Genomic DNA, 26,325 nt, shown 5'->3' with positions numbered 1-26,325 from the left:
GAACAAATCCATGTTATCGCTTTTACGTAAAATGTCAGAGATGATTACCCTTTTGCTGAGTACTGTCAGTGTATTATCTCATTTAATTCTCACAACAGCCCAGTAAAGTAGGTATTATGATTCTCCCATTTTACAGACGGAGACAGAGCAGCTAAGTGACTCACCCAAGGCCATACAGCGACAGGGTGGTGGAGGTAGGATCTGACGGCGGGACATCAGATCCCAGAGCCCACGGGCTGGACCATCTTCCTCGCTCCCTCTACTCACCTCCCAAGCTCCCCACCTACCACTTTGCCTCCCCAGCCATGATCTGAACTAGCGTCATGGCAGAGTGAGATCTTTCATGAAATGCAAATGAAATGCAACCAACAGTAAGCACTAAATTGCCTTTCTTATTTATTTTTCCTGCACAGGACTGGCCTGGTTGTTATTAAAAAAAAATAAAATAAAATAAGTCACTGGAAAATAATGATGCTGCACCAATGCCTTGGAGCTATATGGAGATGTATAAAGCCTGCCCGTGCTTTAATTGGCTTCCTGCCACTGGGTGTACTTAACTAGTTGAGGACGCTATTAACTGCGCTGAAGAAAACATTTATTCACAAGAAAGCCACATAATGAGGGGAATTGTCAGTGAGGGAGCAAATGTCGGCATCTCTCAGATGAGGGAGAATGGCTCACTCGAACTGCTGAAACATCCTCTTAACTCTCAACATCGGTGCCATCGTGCAGGGCAACGCTGAATAAATGACTCTGGATGATAACAAGGAACTTCTAGTTTATTTCCATTCACTTCACATCACTCCCTCCACCACTCCAGGACAAGCCCCAGCATCTCTCTCCTGGTGATGGAGGAAAAAAACCTCTTAGCTGCACCGGATGCCCCCAGTCCTCTCTTTGCATTACAGAAGAGAAAACTTTTTAAAAGTTTAAATCTGGACTTACCACACCTTTGCTTAAAACCTTTTAGTGGCTTCCCAAAGTCAAAAAATAAATATGAAATTCTTTACCATCACCTCTGTAGTGGGTTGAACGGTGCCCCCCGCCCCCCAAAGATATATCCACTGGGACTTGTGAATGTTGCCTTCTTTGGGGAAAAAAGGTCCTTGTACAAGTACATTTGGGATCCAAAGCTCAGATGAGGGGCAAGGGAGAGGGTGGGGGTCATGCCACTTTTCTCCTCCTCATTTGTACAGAAACCTCACCTATACACTCATGATAAAGAGATAACTGTATGTATTTTGTTCCCCAAACTCAGAATAAAACCTATTTGTTAAAAGAAAAAAAAGAAAGTCCTTGTAGATACAATTAAGTTGGGGATCTTGAGATGAAATAATCTTGGATTATCCAGCTGGGCCCTAAATCCAACGACAGTATTCTTTCTTATAAGAGAAAGGGAGAGGGAGATTGCACATAGAAGAGAAGACAGAAGGGAAGGCCATGTGAAGATGGAGGCAGAGGTTGGAGTGATGCTGTCACAAGCCAAGGAAAGCCAGAGCCACCAGAAGGTGAAAGAGGCAAGGAAGGGTCCTCCCCTAGAAGCCTTTGGAGAGGGCATGGCCCTGCTGACTCCTTGTTCCAACTTCTGGCCTCCAGAACTGTGAGAGAATAGATTTCTATTGTTTGAAACCGCCCAGCTTGGGGTAAATTGTTATGGCAGTCCCAGGAAACTTACACAGTCCCCAAAGTCTCCATGGGATTCACCCCTCACATTCTCTCTCTTCCCCCACACTGCCCTTCTTCAGTCACTCAAATGAAACATGCTATCACGTCCACCCCAGGGCCTTTGCACATGCTGTTGCCTCTATCTGTCCCCCGTTAACTTCTTCTACACCTTCAGATAGCAATTCAATCATAACTCCCCTCAGGGAGGTTTTCCTGATATCACTGGCCAAGAATGAGATCCCCGTTACAGACCCTCCCATCACCAAGCACCTCTCCTTAGTAGCCCCTGTCGGTTACCATTGCCAAGGTGTGTGATTGAATCACCTCCCTCATCAGAACTGAGAGTGAGTATCATGTCTGTCTTCTACTCCAATCCCCAGAGCTGTGCACACAGTGCCTGGTATATAATAGATCCCCAAATATTTGATTGAATGTTGAAGGGAGGAGTAATTCAGAGAACCTCAGAAACAGGTTCTACAGCCAGACATCAAATAGATCCATCCAATTAAAAAGAGAGGAAAAAAAAAAAGGTCTCTGGAGTGAGCCCGCAATTTAGCCTGGCTTGTTTTCCCAAAGCCACATCAAAGTTTTCAGAAACAACTTCCAGAGCCTTCGGATGGTGTCAAATCAGGACGTCTTGTCTTCCAGACTCCCCAGTGTGGGCAGAACTAATTTCCTCATTAAGCATCATTTTTATCCATGCCTCAACCAAACTGGAATATTCCCAGAGACCAAGGCAAAGATCACTTGCAAAAGGAGAGAAATTCAGTGAAACTGCTGGAGCTGGTGACCAGCACACCACGGCCCTTTTAAAGCTCCTCTCTGGCTAATGGGATGTTTAGCTTGGAGTGAGATCTCCCAGAGCTATAATATTACACATTCGGGGCCAAAATTTTTCTCTATTCACAGCTGGACAATTGACTGGATGGAGGGAAAGCCAGTCAGCTCCCCCAAGGGGGATGAGGAGGAGAAAAAGTGAGAAGAGACAGTTTTCCAGCGACGGACTCAGTTCCTTCTCATTCTCTCCAAACTCAAATTCATCAACCCAGAAACTAAAAGCCAACCCAGAAATGATGGGGAGGAAAGCCGGGATGGAGCAGGGGGCGGAGAGGGAGAGGTAGATGGCCCGGGAGTGAAGCCTAGATTCCAATCACAAACTCAGGACCTGCCATGTGCCGAATCTTGGGCAAATTATTTAACCTCTTTTCGTCTCATTTCAGCTGTAGAGCAGGATTTAATTTGTTCATTCAACAAATACTTATGGGGTGCCAACAACGTGCTAGGCAGGGCTGGGACTAGGGCGAGTTGGGTGAGGTACCAGTGCCTGGAATTCAGGCACCGGCCCAGCCCCCAGAGCGAGCATCTCTGTAAACGTTGCTCCCTCGGCCCCGACTCACTCCACCCTGGCTCTGGTGCTAGGGGTCGGGGTCCACGGATGAACAACACCAAATCGGTTCTGCTGTCGTGAAGTCTAGGAGTTGGAGGGGAGAAAACTTGTCTACACTTCACGACACTCATGCTTTTGGACACAACAAAAAACAGCAAAGAAATTGCACGCTGAAGTTCTTAAAAGGCAATTCCACCTCCTGCTGAAAAACCACTCGTGTGTCCCAGGCTAGGCTGGATTTATCAAACACACACAGCTACCCAGCAATCTTCCCAGAGCGCAGGATTAGAGGCCAAAGGAAATTAACGCAAACAGACCCCATAAATATCAGTCTCTTCCAGACCTGCTCTGTTGGGGTGTCCGTCCTTCCAATCCCAATGCCGTGCGCTCCAGCCGCATCGGGGTCTGGATTGGGAGCACCGAAATTACCCCCGCTGCATGCAGTGTACATAAAACGGGTGGAATCAGCTCGTCTCTTTACTTTGCAAAGAAACTGTAGAGAAAAAGGGCAAACAGTACATGTCCACAACCGGGATGCATTAACATAAACAGAAGGCATTTGGGCAACTTCTGGGTAAAAGCTGAGTCTCATTTAGGGGTATTATTTGATCTGTGCACTGCTTCCTATGAGATTCCGATAGAAGACCTGTAATCTTCGGGATTATCTGAACTCAGGGAGGACATTTTGTATTCATGGATGAAGACATTCATATTTATGCCTTTGTGGTGAATGGTTCCTGAGCTGCAGGTGCCCCTGAAAGATCTTTCACATCAGTCACTTTCATTGAGGGAAACACGGCTTTCCCTCTAAGGACCGTATCCCACCCACTGCCATCTCCAGCCAAGGGGACGAGTGGAAAAGCACGTTTCCCGTGTGGGAGGGGAAACTGGTACTGGGTGGAGATGGAAGAATCCAACTGCCACTGACCTCGGAGCTTACTTCTGCATCTCTTCCATAACCGAGCTGGGGAGAGAAGCAATCGCTGAAGACCACTGAATCGGGCCCCTGGAAGGCCAAGAGGCAAGACTGTCAAAGAACATGGGCTCCCATATCAGATGGCTGGGTCTAAATCCCCATTCTTTTTATCTGAAGGATGGGAATGATTCTGGCATCTCCCTCATGGGGCCATTGTAAGGATCACATGAGATAACGCATGGAAAGCCTCGGTGCCCCTAAATCCCTACCCGTGTTAGCTACTATCTGAGCAAGGCAGGTATTCTGACCACCTGTATTCATTTCCTTGGGCTGCTGTAACCAACTACCGCAAACTAGGTGGCTTAAAATAACAGGAATTTATTTTCTGGAGGCTGGAAGTCTAAAATCTAGGTGTTGGCAGGGCCACGCTCCCTCTGAAGGCTCTAGGGAAGAACCCTTCCTCACCTCTTCTGATGGCTCTTAGCACACCTTGGCATTCCTTGGCATGTAACCGCTCACTCCAGCTTCTGTCTCTGTCTTCCCATGGCCTTCTCCTCTGTGTGACCCTGTGTCTCTGAATACCCTGCTCCTCCTCTGATAAGGACACCAGTCACTGGATTTAGGGCCCACCCTAATCCAGAATGACCTCATCTTAACTTGATTCATCTGCAAAGACTCTTCTTCCTAATGAGGTCACATTCTGTGGTTCCGGATGGACGTGATTTGGCGGGGAACAGTATTCAACCCACTCACCGCTCATACTTTTCCTAATCCTGAAAATCACCAGGAAGAAGACCCTAGCACTTCCTTTTAGCAGACGTCTTTCAGGATACCCACATCTCCCTCTGTGAAGACTCCTACCACCTTCAGCCATGATTGCAACACATGTCCCCGCCCCCTTGGCAACAGGTGATTGGATGAGAGAGGGCTCCTGACCTAGGACGGGCCAATCAGATTCTCTCTCCTGGGATTTTGGAGCTGGACCTAGTGCCTCTGGTTGGTTAGCTGTAGATGCTGCACTACGAGGACCTGTGAACTTGGGGTTGAGGCTGCCACTCTGAGTGCACAGAGAGTTGGGGGGGCTGACCTGCAAAGAGACAGGGGCTACACAGAGGGGCAGAGAGGCAGCAGCCACCTGGGCTCCCGACCCTAGCCCTCAGCCTCCTTGAGGCACCCTTATCATTCCAACGAATCTCACTGTGTGTGTGTGTGTGGGTGGGTGTGTGTGTGTGTGTGTGTGTGTGTGTGAATGTTCTTGAGACGGAGGGACTTCTGCTCCTTGCATCCTTTAGAGCTTTGATTGAGACAAACAGTCTCTAAGCCATGACTCTCTTAGGGTCAAGAACTCTTCATCTCCAACCAAAGCCTTTCTCACTTGGGTCCAATTCTCTTGTTCTGGCCTCTCCAGTGGAAGTCATTGCATAGAATCTGCTATGTTGAAAACACACACACACACCAAAAACAACCTCTTTCCAAATCCACAGACATGATCTGGACCACCTTCCTCTTCTGGGCCCAGGCTTCACAATGCCAGATCTTCCAATTTTTTTGTCTACAGCTCTCCACACCCGTAGTCAGCAAACTGTGGCCCTCTGGCCAAATCTGGCCCAGCACCTGTTTTTGTAAATAAAGTTCTACTGGAGCACAGCCAAATCCACTCACTGACATATCATCTCTGACTGCTTTCGCGTGGTAAGTGCGGAGTTAACTGCAACAGAGGCTGTGTGGCCCACAAAGCCTAAAATATTTCCTATCTGGCCCTTTACAGAACGGGTTTGCTGACCTCTGTAATATACCATCCTCAAGACACAACGGAAAAGGATCCTGAGCTGAGATGATTTTAATTAGAACCTACTAACTCTACGTTTAAAGAGTAGGGCAAGGTCAGAAGAGCTCCTGTGTCCGGGCTTTTATTTAGTCATCTGTCCCACAAATATTCCTTGAGGGCCTAGTCTATGCTGGACGCTGGGCTAGATGCTGGGGCATGACTTTGAAAGAGACCCGCCCAGCGCTGCCTTCAAGGGGCTTACAGCTCATTCTGTAAAGGATGACTTCACTGCTGCTACGGAAAGTGCTACAGAAGGGTGGTCCTGGGTCCTCTCAGAGTGGATTAGAGGCACGTAGCCTAGTGAAGGGGACCGGGGAAGGTTCCCTAAGGGAGCTAAGACCAGACGGGGGAGCAGGAACTGGTCAGGCAAAGGATGTTCCCAGAGTGGGAGACGCATGTGCGTTTCTCAACCTGCACTGAGAAATGTCAGCCGTGTCCACACTCTCCTGATTATACAATAGAGTCACCTGTGTACTGAGAAACAATTAGGAGTCTGGAATCGAGGACAGAGGACATAGAGCAATGTGGTTCTGGGACACCCTTTCCAGCTCTTCCATGTACAATGGCAGGTCCCCTGACAGGGCCCCAGGGGACACCGAGCAGACGTCCCTAACCCCATCCTTATCCTGATACCTTCAGATCCCACAGCCCCAGCCTCAAGGTCAGCCTTGGCTTGATGGCGAGCAGCTGCGTGGGTCTTTTGCAGCCCTGTGACAGCTTCCATCTGCCTCATTTCCATCATTACCCAGAAAACACATTTGCAGTTAACTGCTCTTAGCCCTAATTGGTTCCTGATACATGGAGCCATAACAAAGCGCTCAGAACCCTCCAGGCAAGGTTGTGTGTGGGGGCGGGGGCGTTGCCCTCCTCTTTGGGAATTCTTGCTACAAAGTCTGAGAAGCCAGTGAAGTGAGAGGGCCCAGACTCTGGAAGCCACTGATTTTGGAATTCATTCCCAACACCTCCTCCACTGCTCTGAGCCTCAGTGTATTCATCTGTAAAATAGGGCTGATGACACCCGCCCCACAGAGCTGTTAGGAGAAGGTGAGGAGGTAGGTGATTAGGATGTCCAAAATTCACTGAGTGCCTGACATACAAAGACTATCAAGCTGAGTGTTTCGAACGTATTCACTGGTTACAAATTCCCATCCTGTAAGCCACCTACAGTGATCAACCCCATTTCACAGATAGGGGAACTGAGGCCAGAAGAGGTGAAATCACTTGCCTAAGCCACCTGTCCCCTATCCATATGCCCATCATAGACAGACATTCAGAAAGCATAATCTCTTCTAAGTAGCAGCCATTCCTCTTACAAAACACATTTTAACATGGCCGAGTCACATATGTGGAGACACAGAAAGCAGACTGACAGTTGCCTGGAACTGGGGTAGAAGCAGGAATTAACTGCAAGTAAATACAAGAAATCTCTTTGGTCTGATGGACGCAATCTAAAACTAGGGTAAGGTGAAGTTTGCACAATTCTGTAAATTTACTAAAATGCATTCATTTTATTTAAAATGGATGAATTTTATGGTATGTAAATTAAACAAATGAACAAATATCAATATGTTTCCAAAAAAATGGCCTGGTCAATGTGGCTGTAAATGGCTATAAATATGGCTATAAATATAAAATATAAACTATCATAAATAGGAGGGTTAAAATAGAAATGGAAGCATACGTCTACACAAAAACTTGTACATAAATGTTCACAGCAGCACTATTCATAATAGCCAAAAAGTAAAAACAACCCAAATGTTCATCAACTGAAGAAGGGATAAACAAAATGTGGTCCATCCATACAATAGAATATTATTCAACCATAAAAAGGAATGAAGTATTGACACAGGCTACAACATGGATGAACCATGAAAACATTATGCTAGAAAACATTATGAAAGAAGCCAGACACAAAAAGTCACATAGTGTATGATTCCATCTATATGAAATTCCCAGAATAGGCAAATCTAGACACAGAAACAGATTAGTAGCTGTCAAGGACTGGGGTGGGAAGGAGTGAGAAGTGACTGCTAACGGGCACAGATTTTCTATTTAGGGTGACAAAAATGTCCTAAAATTAGATGATAATCATGGTTGTACAACTCTGTGATTACACTAAAAACCATGGAATTGTACAGTTTATATGGGTGAATTCTATGGTATGAGAATAAAGCTGTTAAAAAATTAAATTACATTAAATCAGTGGGTGAGTTATAGTCTTGGACAGCCAGGGTTCCAAGCTGAGCTGTGTGACCCTGGGCTGGTGTCTTGGCCTCTCTGAGCCTTGGTTTCGTCATATATTAAAAATGGAGGTATGAATAACAACTGTACAATTGCAGAGGGCGTGGGCAGGAAAAATATGAGGTTACTGCATGGAGAGCACTAAGCATAATGAGCCTGGCACAGACTCTGCCCGAGAGAAATACAGGAGCATGTAGGAAGGTGAGGACAGCAGAGAGTCACTCATCTATTCCAACCGAACCAGCATCAAGGAGTGGCCAACTGGGGAGGACGGGTAATAGGTTACAAATATTCCTTAACCCCCTTCCTAAGTCCTCCTGGATCAATGATCTCTGGCAGTATTTCCACCAGGATGTTCCTCAGAACGTTAATTCCAGTAGATGCTGACAGGTATTATATGAAAAATGGGTCCCCAAAGCAAATTCGTTTGAGAACTTTGAAGTTTAAATAAAGTGAAATGGGCATCTTTACTGCAGGCCTTGTCAGGGCCTTTAATTCACATATTCATGCACTGAGATATACAAGAATACAACACCTAGAATTTTCAAAACTAACCTGGCCACACACCATTTTCAAGAGCTTCTGGTGGTACTACAGTTTGGGGAAAGAAAAATAAAACTTTAGGAAACAGTCATCTATGACCTGAATTAGACCATTGTGAATCTACTGTTAGATGTTAAATCAGATGATGATGACTGAAAATTCAACCCAGGACTCCACATTCCATTCTTCCATTGACTCCAGTGCCAGGCTCTCTGCCTTATTTCATGGGATCCTCTTGAGAAGAGGGAGGAAGGGGCTGGGATTTCCCCTGCTCTCTAGAGGAGATGGGACTTGCCTCAGCTAACAAGCAGTCACACTAGACCTTGAATCCAGGCCAGACTGGCTGCAAGGTTTAATCACCATGCCTCGTCACTTACTAAACCATAGCGGCTAATACCTAGTGTAGTGGATGCTGTAATGTGCCACCCTGACCTCCCTCGAGGAATGAAGGACCCATGTCCCCAGCTAGCGAGTGTTGCCAATGGACAGCTCTCCACTATCACTCTCTCCAAGAATTGACCAAGGCTGAAGAAGACTGCCCAAGGTCAACCTCCTTCTGGGAGCAGGCCACATCTAATGACCAATTACTCCAATGTGTAATCGTGCTGAAAGTCATTCCAGCATCAAACCTCCCTGCAGGGCCACCTCAGGCCTCTGCTGAGACTACATCACAGCCCAACTTCTCCCTCTTCCCAACTGTATGAGTCTCCTGTTGCTGCTGTAACAAATGACCATGATCTCAATGGCTTAAACCAACACAAATTGATTATCCTACAGTTCTGACAGTCATAAGTCTACAATAGGTCTTTCAGGGCTAATATCAAGGTGTCATTCTTTCTGGAGGTTCTAGGGCAAATCCATCCTTTGCCTTTTCCAGCCTCTAGAGGCTGCCTGCATTCCTTGGCTTATGGCCCCTTCCTCCACTTTCAAAGTATGTCATTCCAACCTCTGCTTCTATTGTCACACCTCTGATTCTGATCCTCCTACCTCCCTCTTACAGGACCCTTGTCCTTATAATCTCCCCATCACAAGATGCTTAATTTAATCACATCTGAAAATCCTTTTTACCCTGTGGAGTAACATATTCACAAGTTCCAGGGATATGGACGTCTTTGAGGGGCCATTACATTGCCTCCCACACCCACCTCTCTTCCATCCATCTCTCCCCCAGATGTTGATCCCAAGAGCACTTCCTGCTCAACGCCCTGCACCTTATTCTCCATCTCAGAGGTAGCTTCTCAAGAACTTGGCCTGTACACCAAACACGCTCTTTATGTTTTATCTACCCCAGTGACCCAGTGGGGAGAACACCATTTTCCCTTAAACTGCAAGAGGTCAAGTATCTTGTCTAAGGTTGTCAGGCTAATTGGCAGCAAGTCAACTTGACCTCAAGCATCTGTAGTGGGCTGAACTGTGTCCCCTCAAAAGATATGTCCAGGTCCTAATGCCCAGTACCTGTGAATGTGACCTTATTTGGAAATAAGATTTTTGCAGATGTAGTTACATTAAGGAGTTCAAGATGAGATCATCATGGATTTAGGCTAGGCCCGAAATCCAATGACTCGTGTCTTTACAAGAGAAAGGAAAGGGAGATTTGAGACTCAGACACACAGAGGGGAAAGTCCTGTGAAGACGAGGTAGAGATTTGAATGATGTGTTTATAAACCAAGGAACATTAAGGATTGCCAGGAACCACCAAAAGCTAGGAGAAAGGCATGAACTGGATTCTCCTTCAGAGCCTCCAGAAGGAATCAACCCTGAAGTCATCTTGATTTCAGATCTCCAGTCTCCAAATCTGTGAGAGAATAAATTTCTGTTATTTAAGCCATGTATTTTGTGGTCATTTGGTACAGCAGCCCTGGGAGACTTACACAGCTTGCAAATCCAGAAATGTTAGCTCTTAATCACTATATGATTTTTTCCCCTGAGAGAGAATCAGGCGATGGTGGTCAGCAGGAATGGAAGTGTGGGGAAGCAGGTGGTAAGTTAGAATATAGAAGGGACATTTGGGAGGGAAGGGGCCACGCTTGTTCACAATCTGATGGACTTCACATAGTGACGAGCATTGTGATTGGGTGACTGAAGAGTGTGATGGGGCTCAGAGGAGGGACACCAGCACAGCCTGGGGGAGTCAAAGAAGGCTTCCTGGAGGAGGTGACACCTGAGCTGAGTGTTAAAGAGTAAACGGGAGTTAGGCAGGGGAGGAAGACAAGGAAGGGCATGAAGAAAGGAATAAGTAAAGAAACTACACAGAGTTGGAGTTCCTGGAATAGAGCACGGAAGGATGGGAGATGCAGATGGGCTATCCCCAAACTCCCAGCTAAGAGCAGCCAAATGAGATCATTCATTCAACCAACACTTACTGAGTCTCTACTGAGTGCCAGGCACTAGGCTGGGGACATGGTGGTGAAGATGACAGCTTCCCTTGGGAGTCCCAGTCTGACTCAGGATCTCTCAGCCTCGGCGCTGTTGACATTTGGGGCTAGATAATTCTTTGTTGTGAGGGACTGCCCTGTGCTTTGTAGGCTATCAAGCAGTATCACTAGCTGTACTTGTCAGATGCCAATAGTGCCAAAATTGACTCCAGGCATTGCCCAAAGTCCCCTGAGGAGCAGAACCATCCGGATTGAGAACCGCTGGCCTATGGGAGAGACAGATACCAAATGCACTTGATCATAAAGAGTCTAGTTCCACACCCAGTTCTTAGCCTAAGAAAGAAGGTCACAGAGTGAGACTGCTCTCAGCTCTCAAGGGGGTGGATCTGGATTGGACCTTTGGCATTTGAGATGTATTTGAAAAACTGTCTGCAAGGCAGTTGGAATACTGAATCGGAGCCTCGAATCCAAGGAGAGAAATGAGTGAACGAAACATAGCGAGGCCCGACAGGTAATGATGCCATTTGAATATGGCCTCTTGCTCCAAACCATCAAGCCATCGCTTCTGTTTTGTTTAAAGAAAAAAAAAAAAAAATGAGCAACAGAAAAGCTGGCAGGTGACATCTGAAGGCCTTGAGGGCATCTGGATTTCATTATCCACCTCTCATCTTTTATTTAACAAGGAGATGGGAAAGTTTCCGAGCATCTGGGGGAATAGAAATAATGGAACATTCAAGTGCCCTATGGAAAAACATACATATTAGGGCTGGGCAGAAATCTGGGTCCTGGGGTGGATTATGGGGGAGCCAGGGGTGTTCACACCTCCCTGTACCCCAGGTGGCCTTGGATGCTGGGGCAGAAGGAACCTGATGTAGACGGAAGCAAGTGTTTTGTGGGATTTAAAAGCTTTGGAGTTCTGGGTTCAAATTTCGGTCTGACCCTGCAGGCTGTGGGAGCGGGGCTTTGGGGGTGCCACTTAATCTTTGGGGGTCTCCATTTCTTCATCTACACTCTGAGAATAATCATACCTGTGGTTGTAAGAATTAAAGGAACTACATAAAGCTTTTTACTCAGGGCCTAATACATATTAGGGCTGAATAAATGGTGAGTACCATTATGCTGGCAATTTTTTGTTTGTTTTGTTTTGTTTTGGCCTCGCCGCGTGGCTTGTGGGATCTTAGTTCCCCAACCGGAATGGAACCCAGGCCCTCGGCAGTGAAAGCGAGGAGTCCTAGTGAGCACCAGGGAATTCCCTACACTTGGCGATTTTTAGCAAATGCAAGCTCTGATCTCTGCCTGCCTCCCGAGCACCAGGTCACATCTCCTCACTCACCATGAGGCATTATCCATGCCAGACTCCTTTCCAGGAGCACACGGTTACTGTTCCTGCCTCAAGACCTTTGCACACGCTGTTCCCTCTGTGTAGAACGCTGTTCCCTCTGTGTAGTCTAATGCCTACATTTCCACTTGGCTAATGTCTACATTTCCTTTAGAGCTTGTCTTGAATGTCACTTAATCAGAGATGCTTTCTCCATCCATGCCGTCAAAGTCAGATCCTCCTGGCTTCATCCCTCATCGTGCCATTTATTTTCCTTCCTATCCCTTAACACAATTTTATAATGTGTATAACTCTTTGGGCAATCATCTGCCTCTAAGTTCCAAGACTACTGCTGCCTCTAAGTTCCAAGACTACTGCTGCCTCTAAGTTCCAAGAGGGCAGGGACATGGGGTGGCTGACAAGCTTACCATCAAATACATAAAATCATTTCAAAGTGTCCCAAGGGCTATGAAAGAAACACAGCGGATGCTGAGATTGAGGTTAGTAGGGTGGTCAGGAAGGTCTCTCTGAGCAGCTGGAGCTGAGATAAGAAGGATTAGAAAGAGTCGGCCATGCAAAGAGTAGAGGTGGAAATGGGGGCGGTGTTCCAAGGGGAGAGAAGACATGTGCAAAGGCCCTGAGGCAGGAAGTGCTTGCTGCTCCAGGAACTCAGGAAGAACAGTGTGGCTGGAACTCTGGAGAATGGCTTGGAGGAGGGCAGTCATGGCTGGGAAGCAGTGACAGTCAGCCAATGGTGATGGAGATTGGAATGGCCACACCAAGGGTGGATGGAGTTGAGATAGATTTTGGAGGTGGGATTGACAGGCCTCACCAATGATCACTGGGTTGTTATTCTTCTTGTGAAGAGAGAAGTCTGGGATGTAGAGAGATCTGTGGACCATACAGATCAGAAACTTGGGACTTTAGCTTGACCTCTTGATTCTTCCTGGCGGGATCTTCCTGAAATTCTCCATGGTTCCCTCTATTTGTCATCACCTTAAACTCCTACAGAGATGCCCTTTTGCTGTCTCCCATAACACACAAATCAGTGGGCGATCCTGGGCTTAGGAGGAAGGTCTGAGGATGCCCTTGCGGCCAGGTGTGTGCCACGAGGAGTTGGCCCAGTGGCATGGGGCCCGGGGAGACACCTTGACCCACACCCTTTCTCCACCCCTCCCATGACCTTCCCTGCACGGATGAGGCAGAGCTGAGCTCAGGTCCCGCGTCCACTTGCATGCCAGCTGCCCACGTGTGAGGCCAGCCAGGGTCTGAGGCACCCAAGATCCAGGTGTGAATCACCCACATCAACCCTCCCAGGCCCAGGAAGGCTGCAGTGGGCCCGTGGCAGAGCCCCCAATCACCTCCCACACATCGCAGTGACCAGGCCTCTCCATTCTCATCCTCTTCAGCAGGAGGTGGCAGGTAAGGTAGAAGCCCAGGGTGCACCAGACTCCCTTATTTTCCCAGCAGCGAAAGAGCTCATCTCCACTTACAACAAGATGCTCTCAAGCTTCCTCTCAAGGAGACAGGCCCTCTGATGCCTCCGCCTTGGGGGGTGATGGCAACTCTTCCCAAGAAGGGGTGAAGTCTGGGGACAGGGTATCAGACACACCCAGGAACAGGCCAGGGGATCCACAGTGGGGACCCTCAGAAACATCACTGGCCGGAGGGGCTCTCTTCCCTGCCCAGCCACATGAACACTCCTGCGGCTCCCGCCTGGCCATCACTCCTTCCACCTGTAAAATGGGGCAGTGAGCTTCATCTCCACCTCCTAGAGTACTTATGGGAGCAAACAAGATGCCATTCAGGGGCTTAACACAGCCCCTGGCATGTGGGAAAGAATTCCGCCTCCATGCTGCCTCTGGACTCAAGATTGCAATGTCAACTCCGGAACTTCCAGCCTGCTGGCCTGCTTTGCGGAATTTGGACTTTCCACCCCCCACAAGCCCATGAATCAATTCCTTCAATTCTAGATATAGATATAGATATGGGTAATATAGAGATATAGATATATACGATATTGATATAGATACAGATATTGATATAGATGATACAGAGATGGCATTGATATAGATATATTGATACACAGATGATATAGATATAGATGATACTGATAGAAAGAGAGATGAGATAGAGATATATACACACATCCTATTGGTTCTGTTCTCTGGGAACTCTGACTAATACAGATTTTGTCACGTTGGCTATTATTCCCCCAAAAGACAGATAGCAGAGGATTAAAAGCAGTTATTTGGGGACTAAAATTGGGGCAGGAGGAAAGGGGGACTGTCACTGTTTTACTCTATGTACTTGTGTGCAATTGTTTGTTACACCAGCGCGGCTTACCTTTACCATTTAAAATAGGGGAAGGGGAGGGACGGGAAGGGACAGTAAGAGGGAAAGATGAGAGGACAGGGCAGGACGAGGAAAGGAAAGCCGATTCAGCCTCCACAGCCATACCCTTGCCCTCTCTTCCCTCCTACCTTCTATAAGCCCTGATGAGCAAGTACCAGCGAAAGGGCTTCTACAGTGAGAGGTGAAATGCGGCTGCTCCTCAGGGGACGAGGCGAAAACACAAATTACTCCCGGAGGCTGACTCAATTTCAACTCCTTGGGCTCCCTGGAGGCCAGCAACCCACTGCTTCAGAGTCAGAATCAAATGAGTTCGGCACAGCGTTCCTTGCGATGTTTGGGGGCTGGGGAGGGCAAGTTATTCCCCAATATTTCACTCTATCCTTTTCTCATTCATCTAAGAGGCTAGAATGAAGAAGAGGAATTTTCTTTTCTGATTTGGGGGCAGGATCAGGGGAAGCAGTAGCTTTTCGTTATCAAAGCCGGGCTCGTTAAATATTCACCCAGATGCCTGTCACCATTCCAGGAGGATGATCGGATTTAAGGTTCAAATCTCACTGATCTATTATTCTTTTTGGAGCCGCAGGTGGAACTCTTTCATGTAGTTGCAAATTAGAAAACCGCGCCGTTCTTCCGAAGGGAACTTTATGTAATCAGATGCAACTTTTTCTTCACCCCGACAGGTGCCCTCCTATGCTGCATCTCACGAAGAAAGGCAAGAGGAGGAGCAGGGGAAAACCTGGAGCGCAGCCTGCACCCATTTGCCCCTACGGATCAGCTCAGAGGGGGAAAGACTCTGAGAGTCTTTCTGGGGAGAAGGAAGGACAAGGAGGCGGGAAGAGTGGGGTGTGCAGCAAGGACAGAAAGAAATCAGCACTCACAGAGATTCCCCCTCGTGCCCGGCATTTCAACCACACCGTCCCATGTCATCTCTACAACAACCTTTGAAGCAGGAATTATGCTCCGAAAGGTTAAGTGATGTGCCCAGGGTCACACAGCTAGCAGAACTCACCCCAGGGATCTGAAGCCAGTTCGTCTGACCTCTAAGCCCCGTTCCCTGTAGCAGCGGCCTCCTAACTCACGTATGCGTCAATATCTGATGGGTCCCTCTAGAGCAGTGCTTCTCAAGCAGGGACAGTGTTAGGCAATGTCAGGAGACATCTTTGGTTGTCACAACTTGGGGAGGGGGGTCCAACTGGCATCTAGTGGGTAGAGGCCAGGGAAGCTATTAAACGCCCTCCAGTGTACAGGAAAGCCCCTTACCACAAAGAATTATCTATCCCCGGATGTCCACAGTGTCGAGGCTGAGAAAGTCTGCACTATGCGGAGGGCACATGCAATCACCCCCCAGCTCCTAGCTTTCACCCTGGGAATCTAGAAATTCTACCCGGTGCTCTTATATTTTTGCCCAATGCCCGGGACAAAACTCATCTGGTAGTAAGCAGGTGTGTGGGGAATTCTCGCCTCTCTGCGTCGCCCCTGGATACATAAATTCTCATCTAAATTCATGCTCACGCTCACAATTTCACAGTGGCAAGACAAGCACAACTTTCTCATTAAGGGGTACAGTTGAAGTTTCTCTCCACCGAGAGCAGTGAGAATCTGGGCTCTCTTGAAATGAAGCGCAGCCATAATTAACTTTAACGAAACCCCTAAGTCAGCCCACATGCTTGCACAACAGGGTGACGGCAGCAGGGTCTGTGAGCTACAGACCACCCCATCCTACCCCTATCGCCCCTCATGCAAACAAAATGCCACATTCAGGAGGAACTGGGGGATCCAGAGAGAGAAGTCAATTTCCCATTTCAGATGCCTGGGAACATGAGAGGTCGACAGGAGGATGGACAGGGAGTTCACAGAAGAATTTGGGAGGGAACACAGAAGAGAAAATTCACCTCTGTTGGTGTAAACTAAGCCTAGTCACTGGGGCAGGCGAGGGACAGCCTCCTCTCATTTAATCTCCACAACAATTATTTGTAGAAGTCAATATTATTGCTGTCCCCGTTTTATAAATCAGAGATCATCAAACTTTTTCTGTAAAGGGCAAGATAGTAAATATTTTAGGCTTTGTAGACTGTAGGAACTACTGCAACTATTCAACTCTGCCATTTTGGCACAAAAGCAGCCATAGACAACACATAAGGAATGCACCCTTCTGTCCATCCATCCATCCATCCATCCATCCATTTATCCATCTATCCATCCAACCATCCTTCCATCCATCCATCCATCCATCCATTTATCCATCCATCCATCCAACCATCCTTCCATCCATCCATCCATCCATCCATTTATCCATCTATCCATCCAACCATCCTTCCATCCATCCATCCATCCATCCATTTATCCATCCATCCATCCAACCATCCTTCCATCCATCCATCCATCCATCCATTTATCCATCTATCCATCCAACCATCCTTCCATCCATCCATCCATCCATCCATTTATCCATCCATCCATCCAACCATCCTTCCATCCATCCATCCATCCATCCATTTATCCATCTATCCATCCAACCATCCTTCCATCCATCCATCCATCCATCCATTTATCCATCCATCCATCCAACCATCCTTCCATCCATCCATCCATCCATCTATCCATCTATCCATCCAACCATCCTTCCATCCATCCATCCATCCATCCATTTATCCATCCATCCATCCAACCATCCTTCCATCCATCCATCCATCCATCCATTTATCCATCCATCCATCCAACCATCCTTCCATCCATCCATCCATCCATCCATTTATCCATCTATCCATCCAACCATCCATCCATCCATTTATCCATCTATCCATCCAACCATCCTTCCATCCATCCATCCATCCATCCATCCATCCATCCATTTATCCATCTATCCATCCAACCATCCTTCCATCCATCCATCCATCCATCCATCCATCCATCCATTTATCCATCCATCCATCCATCCATCCATCCATCCATTTATCCATCCATCCATCCATCCATCCATTTATCCATCTATCCATCCAACCATCCTTCCATCCATCCATCCATCCATCCATCCATTTATCCATCTATCCATCCAACCATCCTTCCATCCATCCATCCATCCATCCATTCATTTATCCATCTATCCATCCAACCATCCTTCCATCCATCCATCCATCCATCCATCCATCCATCCATCCATCCATTTATCCATCTATCCATCCAACCATCCTTCCATCCATCCATCCATCCATCCATTCATTTATCCATCTATCCATCCAACCATCCTTCCATCCATCCATCCATCCATCCATTCATTTATCCATCTATCCATCCAACCATCCTTCCATCCATCCAACCATCCATCCATCCATTAATCTATCCATCCATCCATCCATCCATCCATGCAACAAATATTCATTGACAACATACCATATATCAGACACTTTGGATATCAAGACAAATGAGTTTTTTCCAAGTCCTTCCCCAGGGAGCTCCAGCCACACTGGTCTTCAGAAAGTTCCTGGAACATGCAAGTGCTTTCCTTTCACAGGGCCTTTGAATATTGTCCAGGGCCTTTGTTCTCTCCCCCTACAATTCCCTCCGCCATCCCCAACACCAGCTCTTTGCATGGCCACTCCTGTTATCCTTCTGATCTCAGCTTCTGCTACACAGAGAAGCCTTCCTCCCCAACCTTTCATTCTCAATCTCAGCACCCTGTGTGTTTCTTTCATAGCACTTGGGATACTTTGAAATGATTTTATTTATTTCACTGTAAATCAGGTTTATGTCAGCCTCTCCTACTAGCATATAAATTCCATGGAGGTAAGGATCAAGTCTTTCTCGTTTGCCATTATATTCTCAGCATCTGGCACAAAACAGATGCTCAACAAATAGTTATTGAACTGAATTAATAAGTATAAACCCAGAAAAGTTGACTCCAAAGTATGGCCTCTACCCATTACAGCAACTACAGCCTAGACTGTACCATCCAATATGGCAGCCACTGGCCACATGTGGCTAGTGAGCAACTAAAATGTAGCTAGTCTGAGTTGAGATGAGCTATAAGTATACAATACACACCAGATTTAGGAGACTTCATATGGAAAAAATAATGTAAAATACCTCAAGTTTTCAAACTGACTCTACGGTGAAATGGTGTTTTGGATTTACAGAGCAAAATGAAATAAATTATTTAAATCAATTTCAACCGTTTGTTTTTTTTTACTTTTAAAAAATATGGCTACTAAAGTTTTTTAAATTACATATGTGGTTTGCACTATATGTCTATTAAGTAACACTGGTTTAGAACCTCCCCAGTTCTATTCCCAGACTTCTTACTGATTAGCTCTTTGATGTTGGTCCAGTCAATTAACCTCAACAGGTCTTGGTTTCTTTACACAACAAATGAATATAAGAATTTCTGACCAACCAACCACATGGGTTGTCGTGTAGCTCAAATGAGATAATGGATATGAAAGTGCCTGGGAAAAAATCTATACAAATGCAAGCTCTTCTGTAATGAGATTTTCTGACTCTGTTTCTAAATCCCCAAGTGGTTTTTTCCCTCTCTCCCTCCCTGGCTCCTGACTATGACCTAACTTCCTCCATCTTTTCCAAATTTGATCCTCATGGTCTGACTTCTGAAGTCAATATTGTTTCTTTCTCCCAAGTGACACAGCCCTTCCCGTCCAGCCCCAGGGGCAGACTTTCAGAAGGTAAAGAGTTTGGCAAGACAAGCCCATCGTCAGACTCCTCAAGTTCACCAAAGTCAATGTGTGGACCACTTTCCCACGCTACTTTGGGTGATCTTTCAAGAATGACAGCGCCAAGGAAATCTAAAAAAGAGTGGATATGTGTATATGTATAACTGATTGAATTTGCTGCACAGCAGAAACTAACACAACATTGTAAAGCAACTGTAGTCCAATAAAAATTAATTTAAAAAAAAAGAATGATAGCACCAAGGAAAACTTGATTATTCAGACATCTTCCTCTTGTATTATAACAGGAAGCTGACAACTGTACTTTTGAGAGAGCTCTATATAATTTAGGCTGACCCAGGGTTGAGGTTTTAATTATTTTTAAAATGTAGAAGACCTTGTAGGTTTAGTCTGCCTATCATCCATTTCCTCTGGGTCCCACAAATGCACAATCATTTCCCTATTGAGGGCCCATTCTTTCCCTGGTCTTCACCCACATGGTCTGTGCAGGGCAGACAGGTGTGTGTGTACCTGTCTCAATCAGCTTATTCTGTCCCCCTGGACATAGCAATGGTTTCAAGGATGAGCATAAGACCCAGGTTGATCTATTAGGGGCCAATCCCAGGACTTTTGTGGGAACCTTTAAGAAAGAAGAGTTGATCTTTCCACTGGGGTTGTAAGTCTGCAACTACTTGAGACATGGAGTTGGGGGAAGCTAGCCACCATGAGAAAGCAAAACTATCATGGAGAAAGGATCAAGACAGACAAAGTCCCTTCAACATTGTTTAGTCACCTAGATGCAACTATACCTGAAGCCAGAATCCCTCTGAACTTTGCAGTCACAAAAGCCAACGAGTGCATTTTGTAGGAGAAGCCAGTCTAACTTGAGATTTAATCATTTGCAACCAAAAGAACCCGTCTAATGCAAAAAGAGGTCAAATATAGTGCATTTTTTAAAAAATTTGTTTTTATGACTTTCAATTAATGTAGTAATTCCATGTGGGTTAACAGAGCGTTGTCTAGAGGTGCCACTAAGAATCTTTTACAACTAGATTATGAGTTAACCGCAAACAACTTCATCTAAAGCCACTGAGAATGCACAGAGGTTCATGAGAAGGGCACTTTCACTGGGACCATTTTACTAAAACCCAATTGTTCACTGTCCGTGGAAGGAAAGATACTGCTCAGCAAAAGTAAACTTTAGACAAGTCACTCCACTTGGAATAACTCAGAACTGGATTAATGGGGCTTTAAATTAATATGGCCTTCAGGGTTTTATTTTTGTTACTTGAGAGAAACCTTCTGTTGCCACTGGGAAACCGTCACCTTTACCCTGAAATCACGGCCCCCCAGGTCACCTTCTTGGACAGCTCACAAGGTTGGTGAGTGGACGGCTCATGGGCAGATGGGGAAACTGAGGGTCACACACGCCCAGTCATAAATAAATGTATGGACTTTGGAAGTCCAGCTCTGCCCTCGAAGCCAGGCTCCCTGCCATGAAGATTAATGAGGTGACAATTGCCAAAGGCCTGGAGGTGGTTAAAACAAAAAAAATCACCCAAACACCTAGGACTATTTTTAGCCTCTTCTGCAAGGGCTTGAATACATATGCCAACAGCAGCCTGGCAAAGCATGGCCTTTCAGCTGTGTGCTGGTCTTTCCTGTGTCCCCTCCACCATATATAACTCTAACATGGAGACACCGACAAGGTCCAAGGTGATGTCATAGAGTCACCATCTCCCTAAAAAAGAGGACTTCCAACCTTTCGACCAACCACCCTGCAATGGACCCAGCAGGCTTTCTATTTTGGTGGACTTCAAGGAAAACATTTATTAAATGAGCTTGTAAGATTTTAAAATTAGTATGCAAAGTGGTGACCTGTAGTGTAACATCTGGACAGCAGACAAATTCTATCTGGCTCATAAGAGGCTTAAGTTTGGAGGTGCTGGCAACGTTTTTTTTTTAGATAGAGAAATTTCACATAAAAAATTCCATACTTCTCTCTTCTCTTGATAAACTGAAACAGTGCAGGGCCTGCTACGTGGCAACAATCAGCTGGAGACGAGGAATACAGATGCGGGCATGAGCTCTCCGGTTTGCCCCACTCCCCACCCTGCCCTACTCTGCTCCTTGAGCCTGAAGCAGAATGTCAGTTGCCGTTTGTCATTTTACATCAGACCCTTTTTGTCCGTTTGACTTTCCTGCCTGGCCCTATTATGTACTGGAGTTCGCAAGCTCTGCAAAACGCCCGTGAATTAACTGCATAGTAAATTGTTTTGGTAAAACCCAAGCAAGCAAGGAGGTGAAAGAAGACAAGGCTTCGAAGGTCCCTTGGAACTCAGAGGACACCAGAACTGTACGAGCTTTCTGAGGCCACTGTTGGGCGGATGTGAGGGGAGGGGCGGGTGCTTCTCAAACCTTCAGGGTATCTTTCCACGTGAAAGAAGCTCCACCCGCATCCCACTTGGGGCCCCTCTCCAACCACCATCACTCCTTCCACAGAGAGAGGGTAACTCAGTAACTTGAAGTTTGGGGGAGGAACTGGGCTCATGTAGCCCCTCTCCTTCCTCGTCCTCCTCCAGACTGGGAGTAGTGAGGACTATACTTTAGATATACTATAGATGGGACTATCCCCATCTGCATCTTTCTTTACGCTTATTTCTCAGCTGACTCAGAGCTCAGGCAGGGAGTGTGGGAAGGAGCGCTAGCTACTGAGTGCTCCAAAGACCTTGACCATCATCTAGGCTGACAGTTCTTATTATTTTGAGGGTTCGTTACCCCTTTTGAGAATCTGTTGAAAGCTACACACCTGTTCACACCGTAGTTGTACACATAACTACCTGGTGCTCACAGACCCCTGAAGCCCATTCACAGACTTCAGGTTGTTTTTAATTCCTGATTGGTTTCCATCCCCAAAGAGGAGTTATTCAAAGTGAGATAAGGCAGAGACAAGACTGATAAAAGCCCCGACATCCTGACTGGAAGCCTCCTCGCTTGGCATTCAGATGCACCTGTTCATTCAACACAGCCCAATGCCAGGCGTTCCCCGGGCACGCGGTGATGAGCTCCACCGTGTGTCCAAACAAAGGACTCGAACACCAGTCCACTTATTACACAAATAAACGTCCAAGCACACAGCATGCTAAACACTATGATGGAAAAAACGGGCACCATTTTTGACGAGGGAGTCTGACATATTTGAAGGAGTGAAGAAAGATTTCTCAGAGAAAATGACATTGGAGCCTAGAACTGAAATCTAAAGGATCAAGATAAATTAATTAAAGGTGGGGGAAGGAACACAGAGAAGAGGCATCCAGACAGAGAGAAGAGCATGGGCAAAGTCCCTGGGGCAGGAGGGAAGGGAGAATGGAATGAGATGGAACTGGAAAGAAAAGACGTGTGTGCGTGTGTAGTACAGGTGACACGTAGACATGTCAAGTAGATAACCTCTTAAGACCCCATTCAGCCATCAGACACGCAGTGAGTGTGGGGTGGGGGGTTACCTTAAGCTCTGACAGAGAGTTAAGAGGTTCATAACCTCAATCCCACATGCCAATTCTGGGAAAATTTCTCCAAAGGAAAGAAATCATCAAAATCAAGGAGTTATATGCACCAAGATGCTCGCAGCAGTGCTATATATAACATCAAAGCTCTGGAAATAATGGAAATCTCCAACTAAAAGAAGAATCACTAGAGAACCATGGGCATCAACACGATGCGATGTTATCTAAAAATGGAAATTCTAGTTGAAGTAGAAATTTGGGGACATGCTTATGAGAAATGAACAGCTATGTAAGAGTGTAGAGAAGAAACGGAGGGTAGGGTATTTCCATACTTGTAAGGCACGTCTAGAAGGTTATACAGTCAGAATGATTCTATTCATAGTAACAGTGTAATAGAATATCAAGGGGGATTTCTCCTATTATCCCAGAATCATGGTTAAGGCCCAAAGCTAAAAATAAAAGACATAAATAACTCCACTTTCTAAAGAGAACTGCTCACAGCCGAAGTTGGGACCAGACTCCTTCCCACAAGGGTAACAAAGAGGGGGCAGAGTCAGCCCCACACCCCAGCCATCACTGCCACCTCCTCCCCAGTGCACAGAAGAAGAGGGGTATGGGATGGGTTTTGGTCTTCGACCTTGTGAAGGTATAGGATTCACAAAGTGTGTGCATTCCTGTTCCCTAGAGGCGAAAGGGAAGAAAGGGAAATAGGCATCTCATTTCCTGGGTAGATACCTGCTGAAATATTGATGCCATACTCTAATGCCACCATCCAAGCAGAGAAGGGTGGGACAGTTCTTGGAAGAGATGGACATGGGTACCTGAAGGTGGAGAATGTCTAGACCAGCAATGTCCAAAAGAACTTTCTGTGATAATGGAAATGTTCTATATCTGTGCTGTCCAATATGGCAGCCACCAGCCAAATATGGTTACTGAGCACTTGACATGTGACTGGTGTAACTGAGAAACTGAAAGTTTAACTTAACCTAATTTTAATTAAAATAATTACCACCTGTGGCTAGTGACTACCATATACAGGTCCAGACATTTCCATAGATGGGAGATCACTAGATATCTGAACACCTTAAGGGGAAACCAAAGTGGTGAGCCTGGGAAGGAAACTGGGATACTTCCTACTCCATCCCAGACCTCTGCCCCCTCAGAGAATGTGAGAAGGGACCTCAGTGCTCCCACAGCTCCAGGGGAATGAGCATGCAGGTTAGCGGATGAGTGGCATCTATCCACATCCAGGTAGCCACCGGAGAAGGGGCCAAGGGTGGTGCCATTGATGGCGCCCATGGGATCCTCTGAGGAGGGTGGTTCTCAGTGATGGAAGAGGCTGTCAGGATGAACATGAGGACGGGTCGGGGGACACCATGCTCCCATCTGTATGGAAACCACTCATAGCAGAAGATTCAGACCAAACCAGAGCATCACCAAGGAAGCCAAGCCTGGTTTAAGTTTTCCAACCAAAAGTGAATGAACCTGCCCAAGCTGTCGTTAAGGATGGGAAAGGATATATTCAATCTATCTCAGTTGCGGGAAAAATAAACTGCTTCCTTCATGTTTACACTTTGATGAGTTTAGATTTTTCAACAAACCTATTACAAAAGTGTCCAAGCATTATATGCTCACATAAGTTGTTTAAGCCTCACAATAACCCTATTAGGCAGCTCTCATAATCCCCGTTTTATGGAGGAAGAAGCTGAGGCTTGGAAAGTTTAAGCGAATCACCCGTGATCCCACAGATAAGTGGCGGAGCTGGAATTTGCCCCCAGGTTTTCTTGCTCCAAAATTTTCTTTAATTTTGTTAAGTCATCTTTTGGACAATAAGATGATTTTTTTTTTTAAGACCAAAAAACAAAAATGCATGTAAAACCGATGAAATCCAAATAAGATCTGTGCTTGTGTCAGCAGTATTATACCTATGTCAATGTCCTGGTTTTGACAATGTACTAAGGTTACGTAAGATACTATCAATGGGGGAAGCTGGGTGAAGGGTACACAGAAACTTCTGCACTACAACTTCTTGGGAGTCCTAAACCATTTTATAATAAAAATTTATTTTTTTAAAAAGTTAAGATGGGTTTTTTTGGAAGTTATGCAAAATGATGTTTATTGTATATTTTTGACATAGAAGTACTAGTCTATGCTTTAAGAAAGGAAATCATTTAAAGATAATGTAAATCCTAAATTTTTATTAGCTAAGTATTTTATTCCCTAAATTTTTAAAAATATTTATTTATTTTGCTGAGCCGGGTCCCCGTTGCGGCACGCGGGATACTCGTCACCACGCGCAGGATCTTTGTTGAGGCACGCGCCTGGACCCCGTGCACTAGCAGCCCAGAGTCCTAACCACTGGACCACCAGGGAAGTCCCTAGGGAAGTATTTTAGATTCAAGCTGTCTTTAAAGCCTGCTCTTACTATTTATTTCAATGTACTCTTTAAAACATAATATGTTTGGGGGATAGGATTTAATGTATATCATTTAAACTATACCTGGAAATAAGCAGCAATGCCCCTCAGATATGGAGGAATCAGTACAGGTTCTGATGATCATTTGCATATATAAAAACAGAACTTTTCCTAAATTGAGCTGCAATGGGCATTATAACCTTTCCATCTAGTCTGGAAGAGTCATGAGACTCTAAGTGGCTTTGCTGCTGGTACCTACACAACAAGCATCATCTCTCTGGATCATTAGCAGAAAACAGTCTTGCCCTTCCTCCTCCCTCTGTGCATTTCTGTGCTGCTGGATACTCCATGAGCCGTGTCAAACAGGCAGGGGGTCTGCAATGCCAGGACATAACCAGCACCATCAGCCCAGATACACAAGAACATGCCAAGAATAAATAGGAGAATCAACAGAGACTAGAAACATTTTCGATCCTTTGTAGAGACGGCTGTTTGTGAGTGTTCAGCCCTGGCTTGATGAGTCATTCATTAGGAAAGAAACATGACCTTTTTCTATTGATTCCAGGAAAACTGGTTAGGGGGAGGGCATGGATTTCAAGAAGTCAGTAGAATCAAAGACAAGGGGAGGAATAAGTTGTAGCCACTCTGTTTAGGTAGGATGTTCTTGGGGCAAGTGAGAACTAAGGGGTTGAGTGAAAAATAAGGAAACTGGTTAACAAGAACAAGGATGCTGGGTGCAGTCATGTAATGCTTTTTACTCCTGGCTAAGTCAATCTTCACACACACACACACACACACACACACACACACACACACACACACACACAGAGGGAGAGAGGGAGAGAGAGGGAAGATGAAAAGAGAAAGAGACTGCAAAGAGGCATGAAAAAAGAAGAAAAACTTAACGTAGTTTTTTTTTTTCCTCCCAACTGCCCTCATCCCAAGCCCAGTGAAAGAGGAGAAGTTAAGAGAACAAAAAACAGAAGAGATAGATGAGCAGAGAAAGGCCAAGGAGACTACAGTAATCAAGACAGTGTGAGACTGGCATAAGAATAAAGCAGAATAAAGAGTCTTGAAATAGACCCACATATACATGGCCCATTTATATGCAACAAAG

At 45.9% G+C, this 26,325-nt stretch overlaps 1 protein-coding gene across 8 annotated transcripts in view; it reads right to left on the bottom strand.

Annotated features, from left to right (window-relative positions):
* The window catches only part of KSR2 (kinase suppressor of ras 2), a 430,186-nt gene that overhangs the window by 196,317 nt on the left and 207,544 nt on the right, over window positions 1–26,325 (bottom strand). The gene's annotated exons all lie outside the window — the stretch shown is intronic.

The sequence above is a fragment of the Balaenoptera ricei genome, chromosome 14 (assembly GCF_028023285.1).
Source record: "Balaenoptera ricei isolate mBalRic1 chromosome 14, mBalRic1.hap2, whole genome shotgun sequence".
Classification (NCBI taxonomy): Eukaryota; Metazoa; Chordata; class Mammalia; order Artiodactyla; family Balaenopteridae; genus Balaenoptera; species Balaenoptera ricei.
This window is presented reverse-complemented; position numbering and strand designations above follow the sequence as displayed.